The sequence below is a fragment of the Pipistrellus hanaki genome (genome assembly GCF_964339955.1).
Source record: "Pipistrellus hanaki genome assembly, chromosome: 3".
In the NCBI taxonomy this organism is placed as follows: domain Eukaryota; kingdom Metazoa; phylum Chordata; class Mammalia; order Chiroptera; family Vespertilionidae; genus Pipistrellus; species Pipistrellus hanaki.
Genome location: NC_140505.1, coordinates 131,339,381 through 131,362,572, shown reverse-complemented (window position 1 = coordinate 131,362,572; position 23,192 = coordinate 131,339,381). Strand labels below are relative to the sequence as shown.

General features: G+C 39.4%; 1 long non-coding RNA gene across 1 annotated transcript in view; it reads left to right on the top strand.

The window, feature by feature from the left end:
- The first annotated feature begins 3,892 nt into the window (after window positions 1–3,892).
- Window positions 3,893–23,192, top strand: part of LOC311620326 — a 36,260-nt gene continuing 16,960 nt past the window's right edge. Inside the window, exons 1-2 of the long non-coding RNA XR_014794679.1 lie at window positions 3,893–3,980; window positions 6,152–6,262. This is a non-coding gene — a long non-coding RNA (uncharacterized lncRNA). The remainder of the gene's footprint in view (window positions 3,981–6,151; window positions 6,263–23,192) is intronic.

Here is a 23,192-nt window from a genome sequence, read left to right as displayed (position 1 = left end):
TAAATTAAATTGTGGGACAGCTAGTTGGTATCTGGAAAATTGAAGAACTGATTGTTGGTGAGAAAACAACCCAATTTTTGGTGTCAGAAATATAATAAGGGCAAAAACACTTTTCTTTAGTGAGCCTTAACCTCAGTGTGACTGTACTTGGAGACCAGGCTTTTAAGGAAGTAATGAAGATTAAATGAGGTCATAAGGGTGGAGCCCTAATCCCATAAGCCTGAGATACCAGAGTCCTCCCTGTGCTCACAGGGAGGAAAGGCCAGTGAGAAGGCGGCTATTTGCAAACCAAGGAGGGAGCTATTGCCTGACACTCACCCTGCTGGCAACGTGAGCTTGGACTTCTAGCCTTGAACTTCCAGAAGTGTGAGAAACTAGATTTCTGTTGTTTGAGCCATCTAGGCTGTGGTAGTTTGTTACGGCAGCTCCAGCAAACTACTACCCATGACGGAGGTGGGTAAAGTTTGCAGATGGAATTAAACCTGTTAATCAACTGATTCTGAGATAGGCAGATTACTATGGATAGTCCAGGTAGCAGCATGCAACCACAGGGGTCCTAACCACGAGAGAAGGAGGCAGAAAAAGGGAGTCAGAGGGAGACATAATTATTGTGTATTAGTTTAGGGAGGTACAAGGTGGCTGGCTTTGAAGACAGAGGAAGGGGTTTAGGAACCAAGGAATGCAAGCAGCCTCTAGACACTGGGAATGGCAGAGAGATGCATTCTCTTCTAGAGCCTCCAGAAAACAACGCCATCCTGCCGACACTGGTTTTAGCCCCGTGAGTCTGTGTCAAACTTTTAACCTACAGAGCAGTAAGAGAATAAATTCAGGTTAAGCCGTGAAGTGTATGGTAATTTGTTGTATCTCCAAGCTAAGATCAACATAAGCATGTTAAGGCATAATATCTACATATTAACACTTTAAAAATAATATTTTGAATATACACATATATTTGGGATCCATTTTCTCCTAAAAGATAAAGCGACGTAGAGCATAATAAGGTGACAGAGTGTAGTCTGTCTATAAGCTAGATAAGTGGCTGCCAGGAGAACCCTGGGTAAGTAAAACCAAAGGGTATCTAACTTCCACTTTATTATACTTCCTTTGTCCAAACTAAGACTCACAAAAAGTCTAAATAAGTATATAAATTTTGTGAATTACTGCCTGCAAAGAACTTTTAAATAATAGTTAATTCTCCCCTTTATCAATTATTACTTTTGAGTGTGTGTGTGTGTGTGTGTGTGTGTGTGTGATTTTCAGGGATCACTGGTGGTTTCAGGATGCCCAACACTGAAGGCAGCTTCCCATTACTGTATTTTGAAGAATGGCTTCACCATTCTTTCTGGTTTACTTCTATTCTCTCTTGTCATTTTTATTAGCTGCTAAAGAAACCAACCTTTACATCCATGCTGATTTCTGAAAAGGCTAACTTTCTACCCATAGTTCCTAATGTTTGATCATCTCTTGCAAAAACAAACAAACTAACTAACTAACCCACAAAAAGCCAGAGGACTTAGTCACGAATACACACATGCTCCTCTCAGTTGGAGGGAAGTGATTTTCTTCCTCCAGCCCCCTCTATTCGTGGGCCTTCTGTGCCGTTTTTGATTTGTACCAATTGCTTGTATTCACTCTCTCAACACCTTCCTCAGTAACTCCATCTCCCCTGCAGCTTTTGATCATGCTTATTAAATTCCCCTTTTCTCAGGGCATACATTTTGATGAATTTTAGAAGAAAATATCAGTATTTAAAAATCAAGACTTAAGATGATTATGTGCTTGTAGCCAGACGCAAATATTGTAGTTATGCTCTGCTGAGCATTTTTAAGCAGCACGAGACATTTTAGCAGTGGTTTGAACTGGTTTATGCTGTGAGAAGTTTTAATAATGATATCCTAAAACTCCTTTACCCTGCCCTCAAGTATAAAGGGCAGTATAAAACAATGATCCAATTGAGCATATGCCTCCCTCTAACTTTTACATCTCACATTTCAATATTCAGGCCAAATTTGGCTGGAGTAGTTCAGATTTTCTTATGGTTTTGAGTTCTTTAAATGTTGCTACATATATTTCCAAACATGACCTCATTGGAGAGTCAGTGTATTTGGCTAGCAATTAAACAAGGTTTATAAGCTGATTAAAAAATATTCATATGATAGCCAAGTTAAAAAAGAAACACTTGTGCACAAAGCTGAGGGCCTATTCTCATTGGTCTCTTTGGTGACATCAGGTATATAATGTCATTTCTCCAACATGATCTATTTCTGCTCTTGGGCAAATGAGCATGTTGCTGAGTCTAAATCATATGAATGTTTCAATTATTATTCTCTAACATCAGCCATTCATGGAAACCACCTGGGTATCTGAAATTATATTTATAGCTTCACTCTATTATGGCTTTGTATTATTCATCCACTAAATATTTATTGAGTGCCTTGTTCACCAATGCATCTCAGTGTCTAGCATAGGAATAAAAGTTAACACTAACAGTTCCCAATAATTAGGGGCATTCATTATGTGCTAGGCACTGCTCCCTATAGCAGCTCTGTGGTAACCATTTGTTATGCCCATTTTACAGATGGGCATGCTAAACCACAGACAGAGGAAGTAACTCACCCAAAGCCTCAGGACTAGGAAGTGACAGAGCTGGAATTTGAACCCAGGCTTTGTACTCAGGATTCCATGTTTTTACCACAATATTTATAAACAGTTGATGGAGTAAGGCACTAATGGTTTCAGAATTTATCAAAACAGAACATGAAACTTTCAGGCCTGGTTAGGAGTACCCCATATGCCTCATCTACTTTCTCCTCCTAAAAACACAGCCAGCATCACTGTGCCACACTGAGGTGGCAGGACTTCTGCACACAGTGCTGGAACCTGGACAGCTGAGTTATCCCAGTACCACGGTCCTGCCACAGAGGATATGGTGAGGGGTGAGGAATGTTCATCATGTGTTTAAGGCCTGCTTGAAAGACTTGGAAGAAATAAAAGGTCTTATTAAATAAAATAATTATTGCTCTCATAATGTTATTAGGTGTTTTTTTTGTGTTTTTTTTTTTAATCTTTGCTATCGATGTACTGTGTTCTTGGTCTAGCTCTGAGTTTGTAAAATAGGTACAAGAGCAGATGTGATTGCTAAGACTATAGTATTGACCTCTATTTAAAATGTATAGGCCTGTGATACGCGTTGCTGAGGCTTTTGATCAGAATCTTTGAAAGTATCACATGCATGCACTTCAAGTAGCAGATCATTCTGATTGTTTCATCGTCATTCTTCATACAAAGGACCTTTGTAAGTAATCAGACAATCTTTCAAAGCTTTGATTTATAATAGTGGTTTTAATTTGATACTTCATATTATTGTAATCCCAATGATTTTCAAAATAAGAACTGCGGTTGATCTAGACGCAGGGGTCTTCAAACTACGGCCCTCGGGCCACATGCGGCCGGCAGAGGAGTCTGATCCTGCCCGCCAGGTTTTTTGGGCAGTGAGTGCAGCCCAGGTGTTACAGTAGGAATTAGTAGTTCATATAGTCCGGCCCTCCAGCTCTCTGAGGGACCGTGATCTGGCCCCCACTTTAAAAAGTTTGAGGACCCCTGATCTAGAGCATGAGGTTTTAGGTTCATGCCATTCCAATGTATGACTAGAGAGGAGGGGACAGGAAGCAGTAGTCACTGAATGTTGTCTGGGTGCCAAGTTCTTGGTTCAGGGACTTTTCCTTCACCGTTGTACTTAATCCTCACCACAGCCCTGGAAGGCAAGTGTCTGAATTTTTAACTGGGGAAAACGAGGGTTCAGAAAGTTTACATAACTCCACATCTGGTGAAAGCTAGAATGAGATCCATTTCCTGGCCTGTCTTTTCTCACAGTTGCTGCTACAACGGCATTGAGCTGACTAAGCAGCCGGGGTCAGTGGAGGTTCCCAGGGGAAGCAGGGTTTGAGCTGAGCCTGGAAACCTGAGCAGGAGGCCTCCAGGTGAGTGAGGAGAGCAAGGGCATTTCAGGCGAAGAGAAGGAAGTGTGAAAGAGCATGGCGTGCCTGGAGAACTAAAAATAGCTGTCCCGGGGAGAGCACCGCTCACATTCACATTTAGGAGCCTCACAGGGGGTCCAGCGGTAAAGGCTGATCCCAAAGGCCACGTAGGGCAGGTGCTGCCACACCCCTGTGGGGACAGAAATGCCTTCTCTCCCAACTCCCATCGATCAGAGGAAGCGAGGTAAAGGTGGGGTAACGAATGAGTGTTTTTCTGAGATGGCTTCTGAACATCCAGCCAGCGTTTCAGCTCTGATTCCTCATATTCTACATTCCACAAGTGTTACTGGCATAGGCTGCTTGGCCCAGAGAATGGAAAAGATGCAAGGCTTCTGGCTTCCTGGAGCTTGGCGGCATCGTTCCGTGTACTTCTGAATCTACCTTCGTTCATCACAGCTAAAGGGAAAAAAACGTGCTCTCACGCATTTGAATGCTTTTCACCCAAGGAAGCTCCATGAAAATAGAGACTGCAGGCCTTCCCAGTGTATTATTGAACCACTAGTGCCTTGTACATAGCACTTTCTTAAATTAATACTTTTAAGAAGCAAAGAGATAGATTGTGAAAACTTCTACCTATTTTTTGGTCTTCTAATACATCTGATTTATAAATCTTTCCCTATATATTATTATAATATGACTCAGAAACTTTTTTTTTCTTTTATAGTTTTAAGATATGCTCTACGAGGAACTGGGGCTAGGGGTTGTTATAAGGAAGGGGCGCACATCAGAAAACTCTTTGTGTCCCATGTAATTTTCAAACACAACATTTGAAAAACATTTTAAAGCTCTGTCTGCTATAAGGGATGTCACCATAGCTGGGATGTTTTACTTATTTATTATTATTTTTTAAATAAATTTTTATTGATTTCAGAGAGGAAGGAAGAGGGAGAGAGAGAAACATCAATGATGAGAATCATTGATCAGTTGCCTGCTGCATGCCCCACACTGGGGATTGAGCCTAAAACCTGGGTATGTGCCCTGATCAGGAACCGAACCGTGACTTCCTGGTTTATAGGTCGATGCCCAACATCTGAGCCATGGGGGTCGGGCCATAGTTGTGATGTTTTAAATGGTTACAATGCTTGCTTTTGTTTTCTTTTATTGCTTTTTAAGTACTATACATATTTTAATTTTAATTTAGTAGTGATTTCATAAAAATTTTTGTTAGTGAGAAATAGGAAATGTGTTAGAATTTTAAAGTTGCATTTTAGATAAGTGGAAAAATATCTATGGAGAGACATATACCTATATAGTGTGTGTTTACTTGCAAGATTAAATGAGTTTAGGAATAATTTATTCCAAATATCTTCCTCAGCATATAGTACCACTTTTTATAAAATTCTAAACCTAAGAAGTTTAAAATGACCTTTATTTAAGTGACAAAGCAATTATGTAAAAGCTGTGCTAGATAGAGGCCTTGGAAATTCTTGGATTGGAATTCTTTTATATCTCCCCATACTTTTAAGGCTTTAAAAATGCCACCATTATACAGTCTTCCCCACAGCTGCTGAAGGATGACATTCATTTCATGTGTTTGAGACAGGGAAGTAAGGAGGACTGGACAGTGTGGATGTGTGAGTAGGGAGGACTATATTACTCTGAAAGTCCTCTCTAACATTTGCATTGCATTCTTTCAGAGATAGAGGAAGTTCGGGGGAAAATGATAAGAATGGAAGACTACACATTCAATGAGAGATAGTTTAGTGGGACTAGAAATATGTAATCTGGAGAAGATAGGAGGCTATAAAACTAGTTTCAAATATTTGGAGAGTTGATAAGTAGAAGAGAAATTAACCCTTGTTTGTATGGTCCTGTGGGCCTTAAGTGGAAGCTAAAAGGAGTCTTTGTCTCAAAATAAGAAAGAAAAACAAAGCACAAAGATGTCCAAAGACACAAAAGGAATTCTTGTTCAAGATGGCAGCCAGAGCACATACATACATCCCCTTTCTGCTTCCAGATGCCATAGAAACGTCAGAAAAGAGGAACAGAGAATAATACATTGATGACAATGCTGTGTGCAAAGGAAAGAGCATCTGAGACCTAAAGCGATAGACAAATGTCTCCAAAGTAAAAAGTGCTTGGAGTGGAATTAACAGGTTCAATCACATTCACAGGAGAAGGCTGCCGTAGGGGCTGGAGCTACTTTTCCTGGCAGCAGACCACAGAGAGGCTCAGGACGCGGAGTGTGAGAGGGAAGCTGGAAAGCAATCATCTGCGGAATAAGTGTGAGTCACAGCCCACGTTCCCTTCCCTGTGTCACATGCTCAGGCTGGAAGCAGAGGACTGGTCTTCACAACAACTGGGAATAGTCTGCGTGAGAGGGAGCCCAAGAAGGAGTGATGCCAACTTTTAATAAAATATTCCCCGTGTTGGCTAGGAGGCGGGAGAGGTGGGAGAGATCAGGGAGGGCATCCTCCTCCTCCTCCTGCCCTCAAAGCCTGAAGCCAAGCCTGCAGTCTAAAGGTCCACCCATGTGGACAGAAGGTGAGACCTAAGCAAAGAGAGCTGTGTGTTAAGCAAGTTGGTCTGCTTCAGATACAAATGTGAATTGATTGCCAGTAATCATAAAAATCTGATTAAAAAATAAGGAGATAAAGGCAGGTGGAAATAAATAGCTGACTCTGGAGGATAGATAATTCAGGAAACAGAATATACATTTAAAGTTATTCTACACAGATGCCTCATCAAAGGAAATCTCAAGAGAAAGGATTTGTAAAGCAAAAATATATTGCTAAGAAAAAGAACAGTCAAAACCAAAAAGTGCTCTTAAGATGAAAAAGGAATTATTGAAAAAAAATTCCATGGAAGGAAAAAAAAGGGGTGTGTGTGTGTGTGTCTATTTGATTGTAGAGCAAAAAGTGAAAGGAGTAGAAAATAGGAATGGGAAGGTGAAATTAAGAGATTAGAGAACTGTCTGAAAGTCCCAACATTCAATGTGATATTTAGAATGCAAAACAGGTAACAAGTGGAGAGGATTTCTAGATGTGAAGAAACAGGACTTTAGATTGTAAGGACCTTGAGAATGTAGAAGAGGATGTATAAACAAACCTCCCCCAAGACATGTTCTTCTGATGTTTTTGACACTGCGATAGAGGGAAGATTCTAAACGCTAAAATAATAAGTCATTCAGAAAGAAATGAGAATCCAGTTGACATTAGCTAGATCATCGGCAACTCTAGATATTAGGGGAAAAAAATCAAGAAGCATGTTTGGAAAATGTTGAAGGAAAAATGTTTTTGAGCCTACCATTCTCTACCTAGCCAAACTATCAATCGACTGAGGAATTTTCAAACATGCAAGAACTCAGACCATTTACCACCCACAGACCGTTTCTGAAAGAATTGCTCAAGCAAAACAAAAAAGAGTCCAAGTCTGAGGAAGTCATAGGCTCCAAGGAACATTGGATCCAACCCAGACTTGTAGTAGAAAGTAACTCCAGGATGGGAACTCTGAAGCAGGCCTAGAAAGCCAGCATCCAAATACAACTGGAAGTTAGAAGCCCTATGAAGAAACTCTTTTGGGAGAAAAATTGATTTCTTCCAACAAAAACAATGATGAAGGAGCTGGATGATCTTGTAACCTGAGGCAATGTCTTATTAAGTCATTATGACATGGTACCATCTTATCCCTCTCCAAACTTTGAAGTTATTTTCTGCTTCCAATAGTTTATTGTCAAGAGTGCCATCTTCTTTGTAGGCTCTGTGGCACTACTTGGCTCTGCAGTGAATGATATTCCCATACAAATATTATTGTGAACATTGTATTTTAGTTTAAAAATGAGTTTATAAACAGCACTAAAAATGTAACTGTAGCCTGGCCAGTGTGGCTCAGTGGTTGAGTGTTGACGTATGAACCAGGAAATCACGGTTACATTCCAGGTCAGGGTATATGCCCAGGTTCGATCCCCAGTGCAGGAGGCAGCGATCAAAGATTCTCTCTCATTTATGTTTATATTTCTCTCTCCTTCTGTCCTCTCTGAAATGAATAAAAATATATATATATATTGTTTACAAAGTAATTGTAGTTATGGACAAATGTAATAACAATAGCATGCTTGAATGGAAGTTTGGAGAAAGAGGAAACCACTATTCTGGCTTCTGTGAGAATTATTTAGTTTTAAGGTTTTAGAATTTTATGCAGATGAAATCACACAGGATGTACTTCTTTGTCTGATTTCTTTTATAAACACAATTATATTGAGATTCATCCATATTATAGAGTGCATCAATAGTTCATTCTTTGTGTGAATAAAGCACAATGCAGAAACTCACCTGTTGATGGAAATTAGTTGTCTCCCCATCACCCCCAATTTTTGAAAGTTGCAAATAGAGCTATGTAAACATTCCTGTACAAGTCTTTGTGTGGACACGGGATTTTATTTCTCTTGTGTGAAAATGTAGAAGTAGAATGGTTGAGTCATATGATAGGCATATTTTTAAACTTTTAAGAAATTGCCAAACTGTTTCTCCAAGGTGTTCTCTATTCCCAGCAGCAGAGTTCCAGCTCCTCCACATCCTTGCTCTAGCCATCAGTCTTTTTAAAGACATTCCAGCAGGCGGGCAGTGGTTTTGATTTGTATTTCCACGGTGACTATTGATTCCAAGCATCTTCTCACTTTTTATTTTTTGACTGTAAATCTTCTTTGGAAAAGTGTCTGTTCAAATGTTTTGAATATATATTTTGAATATATTTAAATTTGAGAATTCTTTATATATTTTAGCTGCAAAGCCTTTATGAAATATATGACTTTATCAATATGCCCAAATATATTTTCTTCTCATCTATGGCTTCTCCTTATATTCTCTTACAGTATCTTCTGAAGAACAGGCAGTTTGGATTTTGATGAAGCTCAATCTTCATCTTTTTTCTTTTTCTATATCATGCTTTTGGTGTTATGTTTACAAAATCTTTGTATAATCCACAGTTATTAAGATTTTCCTGTGTTTGTCATCTTAGGTTTTACATTTAGGTCTATGATCAATTTTGAGTTAATATTATGATGATTATATGGTAAGATGCATGGAAGAAAATTATTAAATTTTGCATATGTATATTTAATTATTTCAGCTCAATTAGTAAGGCCATGTTTTCTTCACTAAATTACCTTTGCACTTTTGTCAAATATTAGTTGTCCAAATTTATATGGGTCTATTTATGGATTCTATCCTGTCCTATTGATCTCTTTATCTCTGTTCTAATAGCACATTATCTTGATTCATCTTATAATAAGTTTTCATGTTTTAGTCTGTTTTGCTGACATAACAAAATTCCTAGACTGGATGACTTAAACAACAGGAATTTATTGTTTCATGGTTCTGGAGGCTGAAAGCTCGAGATCAAGCTGCCCACATGTTCAGGTTCTGGGGAGAGATCTCTTCATGGTTTGCTATCTCAGGGTCTCATCTAAATGGAATCATCTCCCAAAGGTCCCTTCTCCAAATACTGTCTGTCACATTGTGGGATAGAGCTTCAACAGGTGGATTTGGGAGCATACGTTTTATTCCATAGAACCTGGAAACAGTCATGCTATCCTCTTACTATGTTCTTCCTTTCCAAAGTTGTTTCAGCTGTTATAGATATTTTGCATTTTCATGTAAATTTAGAACCAAACATATCAATTTCTTCAATAACATTTCCTGGAATTTTGGTTGGGCTGCATTGAATATGTAGATCTATTCAGAAAGAATTGCCATATTAAAAATATGGTGTCTTTTGACCCATGAACAAAGTATAATTCTCTCATTTATTTAGGTCTTCTTTAATTTTTTTTCTCAGCAGTATTATAATTTTCAGGGAATAGGTCTTGTATATATTTGTTAGATTTATCCCTAAGAATTTCATATTTTTGATATTACTGTATGGTATTGCATTTCCAAATATTTATAGATGGGGTGTAGAAAATAAAATTGATTTGTGACTATTGTCATGTATTCTGTAACCTTGCTACACTCATTTATTAGTTCCACCTTTTTCTGCAGCTGCCATCTGTTTTTCTAAATAAACAATCATGTTGTTAGCATATGAAGACAGTTTTACTTCTTATCTAATATGGGTTTCTTTCTTTATTTTTGTTGTCCGATTGCCCTGGCTGGAGCCTCTTGTACATTGTTCAATAGGGGTGGTGAAAATGGACATGCCTATCTTGTTCATGATTTTAGAAGAAAAGCATTAAGTCTTTCACCATTGCGCATGGTGTTAGCTGTAACTTTTTATATGCCCTTTATCAGGTTGAGGAAGTTCCTTTCTATGCCTACTTTGGTGACAGTTTTCATCAGGAATGGCTGCTAGAATATGTCAAATGCTTTTTCTGAATTTACTGATAGAATCATATAGTTTTTCTTTTTAACTTGTTAATATGATGGAATGACATTGACTTTTAAATGTTGAGCCAATCTGGCATTCTTGGGATAAACTTCTTTTAGTTACTGTGTATTGCCCTTTTTATGTATCATATGGATTTGATTTCTTAAAACATTGTTTTGAATTTTTGCATCTATGTTCATGAGAGATATTGATCTGCAGACTTCTTTTCTTTTAATGTCTTTAACAAGTTTTGGTACCAGGGTATTGCTGGCCACATAGAATGAGTAGGGAAATGTTATCCCCTCTTTAGTTACTTTGGAAGAGTTTGTGTAGATTTGATAGAATTCTCCACTGAAGCTATCTGAACCTAGACTTTTCTTTGTTGAAAGATTTTCATCTAATAATCTAATTCCATTAATAGATTTAGGGCTACTCAGATTATATCATTATTCTTTTATATTTCTTTTTTCAAATTATTGTGGTAAGACATGACATCTAAACAAATTTTTTTAAGTGAACAGTGCAGTATTATTAACTACTAGAGGCCTGGCGCACGAAAATTCGTGCACTGGGAGTAGGGAGTGGGGAGGGCGTCCCTTAGCCCAGCCTGCCCCCTCTCACAGTCCAGGAGCCCTCAGGGGATGTCCTACTGACAGAGGGGAGTGGGTTTAAGCCACAGTCTGACCTCCCCCTGCGGGATGACTGGGATGATCAGGGGGAAGGCGCTGTCCCCATCACCGCACTGCTGCTGCCACTGCCAGGCCACTGGCCCTCCTTGGCTCTCTCAGTGCTGCGGCTTTGTTTGGAAGGACATCCAGAAGTCCAGTCTAACTGGTCTAATTAGCACATTACCCTTTTATTAGTATAGATAGGCGCAGTGTTGTACAGTGAATCTCTAAAACTTATTCACCTTGCAGAAAATGTATACCATTGAGCAGCAGCTCTTCATTTCCCTCTCCTAAGTTCCTGGCAACCACCACTCTACTCCGTTTCTTCGAGTCTGACTATTTTAGATGCCTTATTGAAGTAGAATCAGGCAGTATTCGTCCTCCTATGACTGCTATTCATTTAGCATACTAGTAATGTCCTCCAGGCTCATCCATGTTGTTACATATGGCAGAATTTTGTTTTTAAGGCTAAATAACATTCAATTTATGTATATACCACATTTTATTTATTCATTTATCCATCAGTAGACAGTAGGTTATTTTACTATCTTGGTTATTGTGAAGAATACTGGAATAAAAATGGAAATGCAGATATCTCTTTGAAATTCTGGTTTCAATGGAATATATACCCAGAAGTGAAATGAATGTCCAACTCGTTTAGGCCTGATCCTACCAGGCAGTCGGACATCCCTCTCACAATCCAGGACTGCTGAATCACAACTGCTCGCCTGCCTGCCTTCCTGATTACCCCTAACCACTTCTGCCTGTCAGCCTGATCACCCCCTAACCACTCCTGAGACAGACTGATTGATGCCTAACTGCTTCCCTGCCAGCCTGATTGCCCCTAACTGCCCTTGCCTGCAGGCCTGGTCACCCCTAACTGCCCTCCCCTGCAGGCCTGGGTCCCTCACAACTGCCCTTCCCTGCAGGCCCTGTTGTCCCCAACTTCTCTCCTCTGCCGGCCTGGTCACCCCTAACTGCCCTTCCCTGCAGGCCTGATCCCTCCCAACTGCCCTCCCTGCTGGCCATCTTGTTCCCACATGGGGGCAGGACCTTCAACCACACAGGGGCAGCCATCTTGTGTGTGATGGTCAATTTACATATTACTCTTTTATTAGATAGGACAGAGGCTTGGTGCACTGGTGGGGGCTGGCTGGTTTGCCCTGAAGTATGTCCCGGATCAGGGTAGGGGTTTCCTTGGGACATTGGGTGGCCTGGGTGAGGGACCTGTGGTGGTTTGCAGGCCAGCCACGCCCCCAAGCGGAGGCCCTGGTATCTGGGATTTATTTATCTTCTATAATTGAAACTTTGTAGCCTTGAATGGAGGAGGCCAAGGCAGGCCAGAGCTGTGGAAAGCTTGGCTTCCTCCATTGCCAGGAAGCCTCCTGCTCTCTCCAGCTCTGTGGCTGCTGCCATTTTTGTTGGGATTTATTTATTTTCTATAATTGAAACTTTGTAGCCTTGAGTGGAGGCCTGAGCCCACCAGGGTGTGTGGAAAGCTTGGCTTCCTCCATTGCCAGAGAAACACAAGCCACCTGTTCGCTCTGTGGCTGCAACCATCTTGGTTGGGTTAATTTGCATACTCACTCCTAATTGGCTGGTGGGCATGGCTTGTGGGTGTAGCAGAGTGATGGTTAATTTGCATTTTATTCTTTTATTAGATAGGATAGTAGCCCTACTAACAGGTGTGAGGTAGTATTTCATTGTGGATTTGGTTTACATTTCCCTGATGATTAATGAAGTTGAGCATCTTCTCATATACCTACTGGCCGTTTTTATGTCTTCTTTGGAGAAATGTCTATTTAAGTAGTTTGCCAATTTTAAAATTAAATTATGTTTTTTTGCTATTAGATTATAGGAATTCCTAAATTTTTTTTTGGATATAAACTCCTTGTCAGATGTGTGATTTGCAAATATATTCTTCCATCCTGTAGATTGCCTTTTTACTATGTTATGGTTTCCTTTGCTGTGCAGAAACTTTTTAATTTGATGTAGTCCTAATTGTCTCTTTTTCCTTTGTTTCATGTGCTTTAGTGTCATCCAAAAAAAATCTTTGCCTAGACCAATGCCATGAAGATTTTCACCTATGTTTTCTTCTAGTTTTATAGTTTCAAGTTTTATACTTAAGTGTAAGATAAGGGTATAATTTCAGTCTTTTGCATGTGGATATCCAATTTTCCCAACACTGTCCTTTCTCCATGGTATATCCTTGGCACCTTTGTCAAAGATCAATTGACTGTATTATGCCTGGGTTTATTTCTGTTACACTGATCAGTTGTTAAGCTAGTACCATACTATTTTATTTGTATTCTATAATATAATATAATATAATATAATATAATATAATATAATATAGAATAATATAATAATATATTTTAAAATCAGAATGTGATGTGTTATTCTTTCTCAGGATTGCTTAGATTACTCAGGATGTTTTGTGGTTCCATATGAAATTTAGAATTAGCTTTAGTAGTTTGTTTCTCTCAAAAATGTTGTTTCATCTAAATTGTTGATAATTTTGCCCTACTTGGTTTGGTTCAGTGGATAGGGTGTCAGCCTGTGGAATGAAAGGTCCTGGGTTTGATTTCAGTCAAGGACACATGCCCATATTGCAGGCTCTATACCCAGTAGGGGTGTGCAGGAGGCAGCTGATCAATGATTCTCTCTCATATCATTGATGTTATTATCTCTCTCTCCCTCTTAATTTCTCTCTGAAATAAATAAAAAAATATTTTTAAATAAAAATAAATTGTCGATAATTTTGGCATGGAGTTGTTCATAATATGCCCTTATTATCTTACTAGAGGCCTGGTGCACGAAATTCATTCCTCAACCTGGCTGTACCCTCTCACAGTCTGGGAGCCCAGGGGAAGCGGGCCTAAGTCAGCAGTAGCAACATCCTTAGCACTGCTGTGGAGGCAGAAGAAGCAGCAACGCTCCCCTGGTGGGAGTACACTGACCACGAGGGGGCAGCTCCTGCATCTTTCCCCTAGGGGTCAGTGTGCATCATAGCAACCGGTTGTTCTGCTGTTCAGTTGATTTGCATATTAGCCTTTCATTATGTAGGATTAATATATATAAAATCTATAGTGATGTGACCATTCCCATTCCTGTTTCTTCCCTCTTCTAGTCTGATCAATCTGGTTAGATAGAGGCTTATCATTTTTATTTGTCTTCTTTAATATCCCACTTATAGCTTTTCTGATTTTCTGTATTGTTTTTCTGTTTTCTATTTATTGAATTCCACTGTCATCTTTAGTATTTCCTTTATTCTATTTAATTGGGGTTTTTTTTGTTTTGTTTTGTTTTGTTTTTTGTTTTTTTTGTTTCTTAAGGGGAAGCTAAGATCAGTGATTTGATACACTTGTTCTCTTTCAATAAAAACATTTAGTTCCATAACTACTCCTCCGACCCCTTTGTCCCCCACAAGTACTTCTTTGGTGGCATCCCACAGATACTTATGTATTCTGTTTCATTTTTAATTAGTTCAAAATACTTTCTGCTTTCTGTTTTGATTTCTTCTTTTATCCATGGGTTATTTAGAAGTATATTATTTTGTTGGCAAAACTTTTGGAATTTTCCAGTAGTCTTTATTATGGATTTCTAATTTAATTTGAGTACAGTTAGAAAACATACATTGTTGGATTTGAACCATTTGCATTTAATCAGATATATTTTATGGTTTGGACATGGTCTGTCTTGGTTAAAGTAATGTGTGCACTTGAAGAATGTGTACACAGCTGTTGTTTGGTGAGGTATTCCATAAATGTTGATTAGGTCATGTTGGTGGTTAGTTTTGTTCAGATCTTCTATATCTTTACTGATTTTTCTCTCTATGATTCTACCAATTATTGAGAGAAGGATATTGATATTTTCATCTTTGATGATAGGTTTGTCTATTTCTCTTGGCTTTATGGATTTCAGATTATTTTTTTAGATATGTAAACATTTAGGATTGTTATGTAATCTTGATAAACCGACTCCTTAATCATTATGAAATGAACTTTGTCTCTGGTGCTATTCTTTGCTTTGATATCTGCTTTGTCTGAATTAATATAGCCACTTCAGCTTTCTTTCTATTAATCCTGGCATGTTTTTTAGTCTGTTTAGGCTGCCATAACAAATTACCACAGCCTGGTATCTCAAACAATAGAAATTAATTTTTTTCACAGTTCTGGAGACTGGAAGTTGAGGAAAATGTACCAGCACAGTTGTGTCTGGTAGCACCTCTCCTCCTGGCATACAGATGGCTGCCTTCTTACTGTGTCTCACATGGCCTCTACTCGGTGAGCCTGCAGAGAGATTTCTGGTGTCTCTTCCTCTTGTTATAAGGACACCATTCCTATGGGATTCGGGCTCCACCCTCACAATCTCACTTTTTACCTCAATCACTCCCTTAAAGGCTCTGACTCCAAAACATTGGGAATTCAGGCTTCAACAGAGGAGTGTTAGGGAAAGACACTGCAGTCCATAACAGCATGGCTTATCTTTTCTGTCCTTTTATGTTTACTTATTCTTTTATATGGAAAGAGCATTCTTATAGGAAAAATATAGTTGGATTTTACTTTTTTGCCCAATCTTGACAATCTCAATCGGGATGTTTAGATAATAATATTTAATATAACTATTGGTATGTTAAGGTTTAAATTAATCATCTTGCTATCTGCTTTCTATTATCTGTTCCCTTTTTCCTCTTTTTCTGCCTTTTTTGATTAATTGAATTAGTTTTATGATTCCACATTATATCTTTTTGTTGGTTTTATTAGCTGTAACACACTACCATATATATTAGTTGCTTTGGGGTTTATAGTATACATCTTTAACTTATTACAGTCTACCTTCAAGAGCTATTTTTTCTGCTTCCCATGTAGTTTTTTATATATATCATCTTGCTATGTTTTTAGGTTCATTAATCTTTTCTTCTGTAATATTTAATCCGCTGTTAACCTACTCGTGTATTTTTGATTTTAAATATTTTTCATTTCTAAAATACCTTTAATGTAGGGGTGTCGAACTCAATCAGAGAAGGGGCCAAAATCTAAAATCCAGCCTAAATCGCGGGCCGAATGGTTTACTGAACAGTCATAAACTGACAATGTCATAAACTGACAGCGGAGTGCAGTGATGACAGCGCGGTGCGGGCCACATTGCAAGGCCTGGCGGGCTGGATTTGGCCCGCGGGCCTTGTGTTTGACACATGTGCTTTAATGTCTTAACTTTTCTATTTAAGAAATATATTTTTATTTATTTCAGAGAGGAAAGGAGAGTCAGAGAGAGAGATAGCACACACACACACACTAAGGCATGCACCCTGACTGGAAATTGAACTGTGACCTCCTGGTTCATAATTTGACACTCAGCCACTGAACCACACCGGCTTGGCTATAATAGTTGTTTCAATAGCGTTGTCTGTTTTTGTTTTTGTTTTTTTTTTTAAATATATACCCTCCACCGGCGATGTGCCCACAACCAATGTACATGCCCTTGACTGGAATCGAACCTGGGACCTTTCAGTCCGCAGACCAACGCTCTACCACTGAGCCAAACCGGTTTCAGCAATAGCTTTGTCTGTTAACTGTAACATCTGTCTCAGTTCTTGTTTGGGTTTGATTGATAATTTATTTTTCCTCATCATGGTTATATTTTTTCTGCTTCTTTGTTTTCCTGGTAATTTTTTATAGTATGCAGACATTGATTATTTTTCCACGTTGAGTGCTGGATTATTTAGTCCTATACATATTATTGAGATTTGTTTTGGGATGCAGCTAGATTACTTAGAAATAGTTTGATTCTCTCAGGCCATACCATTAATGTTTTTAGGCAGCACCGGGGTAGTATTTAAGGCTAATTGTGCCCCAGACCAAGCACTCTGCCCAATGATCCATGAACTGAGATTTTCCAGTCTAACTGGTGGGAATAAAACTTGCCAAGCCATATGTGAGCACTGAATACTGTTCCCTCTAGTCCTAGGATGGTTCTTTTCCTGCTCTTGGGTTGTTCCCTCACCTGCATATATTTATCAGTAGTCTGATGAATTCTTGAGATAAACCCTTTGCAGATCTTGCCGCCTTATCCTTGCAGGTACTTGAAGGGGATATTTTTAATTAGCTGATTAAAAGCATTTTTCTTGCTTGGAACTTGGGATCTTATTCCTCAAGTATGGACCATCACTACTGACTTTCAGGATAGGAGGGAGATGGGTTGGTAATCCCTGAAAAACCTTTGAATAACTAATTAGAAAAGTCAGTGGCCCTTTCTCTCACAGAAATGTCACTATGTAGGGCTGTGACTTTTCTTTTCACGTATTTTATTTGGTTATCTGTCTTTTCTAATTTTTCTATAATGAATTTATTTAACTTATTAAGAATATTTTAAAAACAATTAAAACAAAATTACACTTTCCCCCAATCCCAAATAATCATTTACTTTTACTTATTCCATTTTTTTTTTCTGGCTGTTTGCCACTAGGTTACTGGAAGGCATGGCCAGAGGTGTCATTAGCCAGACTTCCAAAAATTTATACTTTATTTTTTCTCTTAACTTTTAAAGTATATTTTTATCGATTTTGGAGAGGAATGGAGATGGAGAGAGAATCAATGATGAGAGAGGATCGTTGATCAGCTGCCTCCTGTACGCCTCCCACTCAGGATCCAGGATCCAGGATCCAGCTGGCAATTTGGGAATATGCAATGACGGGAATCAAACCATGACCTCCTGGTTCATAGGTCTATGCACTCAACCACTGAGCCACATTGGCCGGGCCAATGTCTCGTACTTTAACAGCAGTAAGGCCTCAGGAGCAAGCTCACCCTATTTCTCTGCAGTGTGATTATAATCCTCTCTTCCTGAGCTGTCACTGCACATGTATCTCCCTCTCCCTCCGGATAGATATGAAGGGTTCAACCCCCATCCTTTGGAACAAGGCGTTCTGATGTTGTCTTGTGTCTTGTGCCTCAACCCATACCCAGATTTTCTTCTCAGAATCTCACAGACTTACCCTTTCTGAGGTTTTTTTTTTTCCCTTCTTGTTATTTGTACTGCCTGTTCCTATCTTATGCTGTGCTTCACTCATATTTGTATTATTTTAATTAGTTCCCTAAGACTATGTTTGAACAGCCAATTCCTTTTCAGTGATGACTGCTGACTGCCTCCCCCACTTGTCTCAGGCTCCATTCCCTGCCACACCAGCCTGTCTTCTCTGGGGTCTGCAGTTCTACTGTAACTGGATGCGTTTTTCTCATTTTCTCTCTTTTTTATTTTGTGTTTCTCTTTTCCTTCTGTGGATGTCTCCGATGCCCCTTTCTTCATTTCCCATGCTTACTGACATCAGGCAAAGCTAAGGAACCCGAGACAAGACAATCTCGTCTTCCTCCTTCAATGCAGTCTTCCACTGGCTCTCTCCAGCATCTCCAATTATTTTGTTTACTCTCTTTTTGTCTTTTTCACATCCAAACTGTAATCCATAATTTTCTTTTTTCATCTGTATCTTAGAACTGCTGCAACAGAGCCTTACATATCATAGATGTTTAACAAATATTTATTGAATAAAAGAATAAGTGAGTGAATGAATGAATATTTTGTATTGCCATCTTGGCTGTTGACTCTTTGCTTTTATTTTAAGTCCTGGTAGCTGGTCCAGTTGGCTCATCATTGTTTATGGATATCTGTATTTAGTTGCCTTACCACAAGCCCCATACAAGCCACACATTTCTCATTCTCTACAGGAAGTACTTTCATATCCTGAGCTTTTGAATCTATAATGATTTTCTTTACCATGAGTGTTGTACTTTTTTCAATGTTTGGAAAGTGAGGGCTTTTATGCATAGAAAGGAAATATATATTTGAGTATCAAAATAATATTTAATTAAGTTAAATTACAAATTTGAAACAATAATTTTTTAAGGTCTTTAAGTTCACTTTGAAATTCTGATTTTCCTTAGAAACCAAGCAACTTTAATTAAAGTGAAAACCATTCTTCCACTTACTTAATTCAATTTTAGCAAGTTGAAATTAATATACAATTAGTCATTTTAATAAGCCATTAGTTACATTCCAAAAAATGCTTGAAAACATTTATAATTTAATATATCAAGCAACTCCAATGCCTGACAATGCTGACGCAAACCTTAAGCAGCAAAAGGATAAATACTTGTAAATTTAAAAATTCACCCTTAAAAACATATCAGATTAAAACATTCAAAGACTTTATAAACATTATGAAATTATCAGAACTTTGCAAAGTAAGACAATGAGAATAAAACTAAGTATAAATTTCAAATTAAAATCACGAAGCTAAATTTGTTAGGTTCTGTAATGTTGTGTCAGATTTTCTTAAACATTTCTAACAATTTAAACGCACAATTTATAACTTGTATTTCTAAATGTATAACTAAAGAGTCCAATTTACTTCATGATCATGGCCGGCTGTGCTGAGGTTACTGGCCTGATAGACTTAGGGTTACTTATTAGATGTTTGAGACCAGGACACGAGTCGTGGGGCTACAGACTTCTGTCCATGCCACAGACAGAGAGAGTATAGTTCCATCTGCCATGTTTGTGGGGAAGCCAGGCTCCAGTCCTATTCTTGGGATTGATTTGGCACACTGTGTCCCCTGGCCATTTCACCCCCAAATTACACCCTTAAGTAGGTCTTTATAATGTCTCAAAACATTTATCTTTTTTGGGTAGACTGAGTTATGTACTTCCATTTAGTTTGTCACAGATTCATTTCTTTTAAACTTTTTTCAATTGATTCTTTTGATTCTAAATGGGGGGAAAAGTCTCATTCATACTGAAAGTAGCAAAAGTAACCACTTAACTGAAAAGTTCTCAGAAGTGGTCGGTTCAGGCATGACTGAATCAAGGGGTGCAAACAATAAAATAATATCAACAGGAACACTTCTCTGGTCTCTCAGTCTCTCCTTCCCTCCCTTCTTCTCTTTGGATTCTTCTTGTCTAGATTCGGAGTTAGTTCTTAGTTTTGTTCTGGGTGATAACAACAAGGCTCCCAAGCAGCTATAGGCTCACATGCTACTGACAGCCAGCAATCTCAAAAGGATGGGCTAACTTTCTGCACCCACATCAATCCCTCCAGGAAACCCTGATTGGCCATGCTTGGGCCACGTGTCTTCCTCCGGATCGATCACTGGTGGCCCAGGAAATGGAGCATTGAACACCCTGGGTCACAAGTCCACCCCTGTGGTGTGGAGCATGGGACCCCTGGATTGGTAGATTCAAGAGAATCGCGTGGAATTGGCCAGGGACAGTTGTCTGCAGTAGAGGATGCCAAACGAGAAAGCGGCAGATGCCACAACAGTCCAGAATATACTCGGATAATTTTATGAGATTCATGTACATCAAGTCTCTGGCTGTTCCTGCTGCCTGCTGTAAGCCTTGTGTGTCCCAAATGGAAAAGCACTTGGCAGCTGATTACCTCAATCCCTTCTTCCTTGGCACAGCGCTGTGTCATTTTTGTATTGCTCAGTTACAAATCTGTCTTCTGCTTTTCCTGGAACTGCTAATATATTACAGTCTTTACCCAAGTCATACAAGGTCTCCTATATTTGTTTTTAACGTGGGATCATCATCAAGTTTTTCCAGAATTCTGTCTTCTTTCCTACAGATGTATGTTATCCACCATAGTGCCTGTTTCACAGCTGAACCAAATTCCTAGGGATCTGAATTACTGAAAAGACGTCTCTTTAGACTCATTCCAGTTCATGTAATAAATTCATTCCCAGTGTATAATCATGCCACCAGCCACTTTTAACATGAATCCTTATGATGAGGTTTCCCTTCAAGAAGTCTTTCCAGCTTTTGTCTTCTCCTGTCAGAAGATGCAGGGCTGCTTCTAGTTTCCTTTCCCCCTGGGATGGAAGAGGAAGAAGAGGAGGAAAAGAAGGAGGAGGAGGAGGAGGAGGAGAAGGAGGAGGAGGAGGAGGAGGAGAAGGAGGAGGAAAAGGAGGAAGAGGAGGAAGAGAAGGAGGTTGTAATAGTAAAGCGATTAATATTTATTGAGAAAATAAGTGCTGGCATTGCGCTAGGTATTTATATGCAGTATCTCTTTTAATCCCAACAACATGCTATGAGGCAGATATCAAATCCCCATTTTTGCATAGAGTCAATCTCCAAGTGGTGACTTACCCAAGGTCACAGGGAGTGAGATGTCTAAGATTTGAAACAAGGTCAGCCCAGCCCCAAAGGCTACCTTATCCCTGGTTTCATTTTCCTCAGTTTTGGTTACCCACAGCCAACCACGGCAGTCCAAAGATATTAAGTGCAAAATTACAGAGGTAAACAATTCATAAGTTTTAAATTGTGTGCTGTTCTGAGTGGTGTGATGAGATCTCGCACTGTCCACTCTGTGCTGCCTGGGACGTGAATCGTCCCTTTGTCCAGCACACCCACTCTGTGCTCACCACCCTCCAGCTCGACACTTTATAGTTCTGTTATCAGATCAACTGTCACGGTATCACAGTGCTTGTGTTCAAGTCACCCTCATTTCACTTAGTAATGGCCCCAAAATAAAAGAGTAGTGTTGCTGGCAATTAAGAAATGTTAAGGAGCCCAGCCGGTGTAGCTCAGTGGTTGAGTGTCGAACTGTGAACCAGGAGGTCATGTTCGATTCCCGATCAGGGCACATCCCCAGGTTGCGGGCTTGATCCCCAGTTTTGGGCTTGCAGGAGGCAACCGATCAGTGATTTTCTCTCATCATGGATGTTTCTATCTCTCCCTCTCCCTTCCTATCTGAAATAAATAAAAATACATTAAAAATATCAAGGAGAGAAGCTGTAAAAAGTGTATCTATGTATAAGTGAAAACATAGAATATGTAAGGCTCATACTATTGGCACTTACAGGCATCCTATGGGGGTCTTGGAACGTATCCTTTACAAACAAGGAAGAACTTCTGTAATGTTTGGTTAAAAAACAATTATATCCAGCTATGTATATATTGACTACTGTCTCTGGTGGCTTTTCCTGGAAAAGCAGAGTTGAGTAGTCGATAGAGATAATAGAGCTAGCAAAGCTTAAGTTATTAGCTATTGAGCCCTTTACAAAAATTTTTTTAGACTCCTAACCTAGTAGATGCAAATTTCTGATATAAAGTCTGAATATAGCTGACCTTTGACCAACACGGGTTTGAGCTACTTGGGTCTACCTATATACAGTCCCCCCTTTCCCCCAATAAATACTACAAATGAATTTACACTTCCTTATGATTTACTTGACAACAATTTATTTTCTATGGCTTACTTTATTGTAAGGCTATCTTACCTAGTAATAGACAAATGTAAATTGACTGTACCTTTGCTATGCCTATAGTCAATCAGAGTGACTATGCAAATTAACTCCAAAATATGGCAGTTAATTTGCATACATAGGTGCCCAGGGCCTGTGTCCCAGGAACATCCTGGCACCCAGGTCACTGTGAGGTAAGGCCTGGGCAGGAGTGGACCCCCTGCCATTGATCGCAGGGAGCTGGGGGTCTGCTTCGGCCTGATGTACGGAGCTTCTGGATTGCAAGGAACTGGGGTCCGCTCTGGCCCAAGAGACTTTAGGCCTGGGCAGGGGCTGAGCTGCTGATCAGAGGGAGCTGGAGGGCCCCTGCCCAGGCCAAAAGCTCTGACCAAAGGCTTTAGGCCTGGGCAGGGCCCAGCCCTTGATTGGTGTGAACTATAGAGGAAACACCTTTTCTGACTGCACATTGGCTAAGCTTCCTGTATGCCACTGGCAATATTCTTAGTAACTTGGGTAATAAGAATCCAAAAAGGTGATCTAGGGTTTTTCCACCACACTCCTGAAGAAAAAAATGAAGGTTCGCTGCTGGAGGGCTAAGAAATGTCATATCCTGCCCTAGCTGGCTTGACTCAGTGGATAGAGCCTCGCCAATGCAGACAGCAGGGTCTGGGTTTGATTCTGATCAAGGGCATGTACCTAGGTTGCAGGCTCCTCCCTGGCTGGGGCCCAGATCAGGGCTCATGCAGGAGGCAAACAATCAAAGTGCTCCTCTCACTTGGATGTTTCTCTCTGACTTTCCCTTTCTCTTCCACATTCTTTAAAAGTTAATGGAAACATTTACTCAGGTGAAGATAAAATACAAAAGAAAGAAAGAAAGAAATGTCATATTCTATAAAAGACACATCTTGAAAATGCCTGAAGAAAGCTGTCATTTTTTTCTTGGT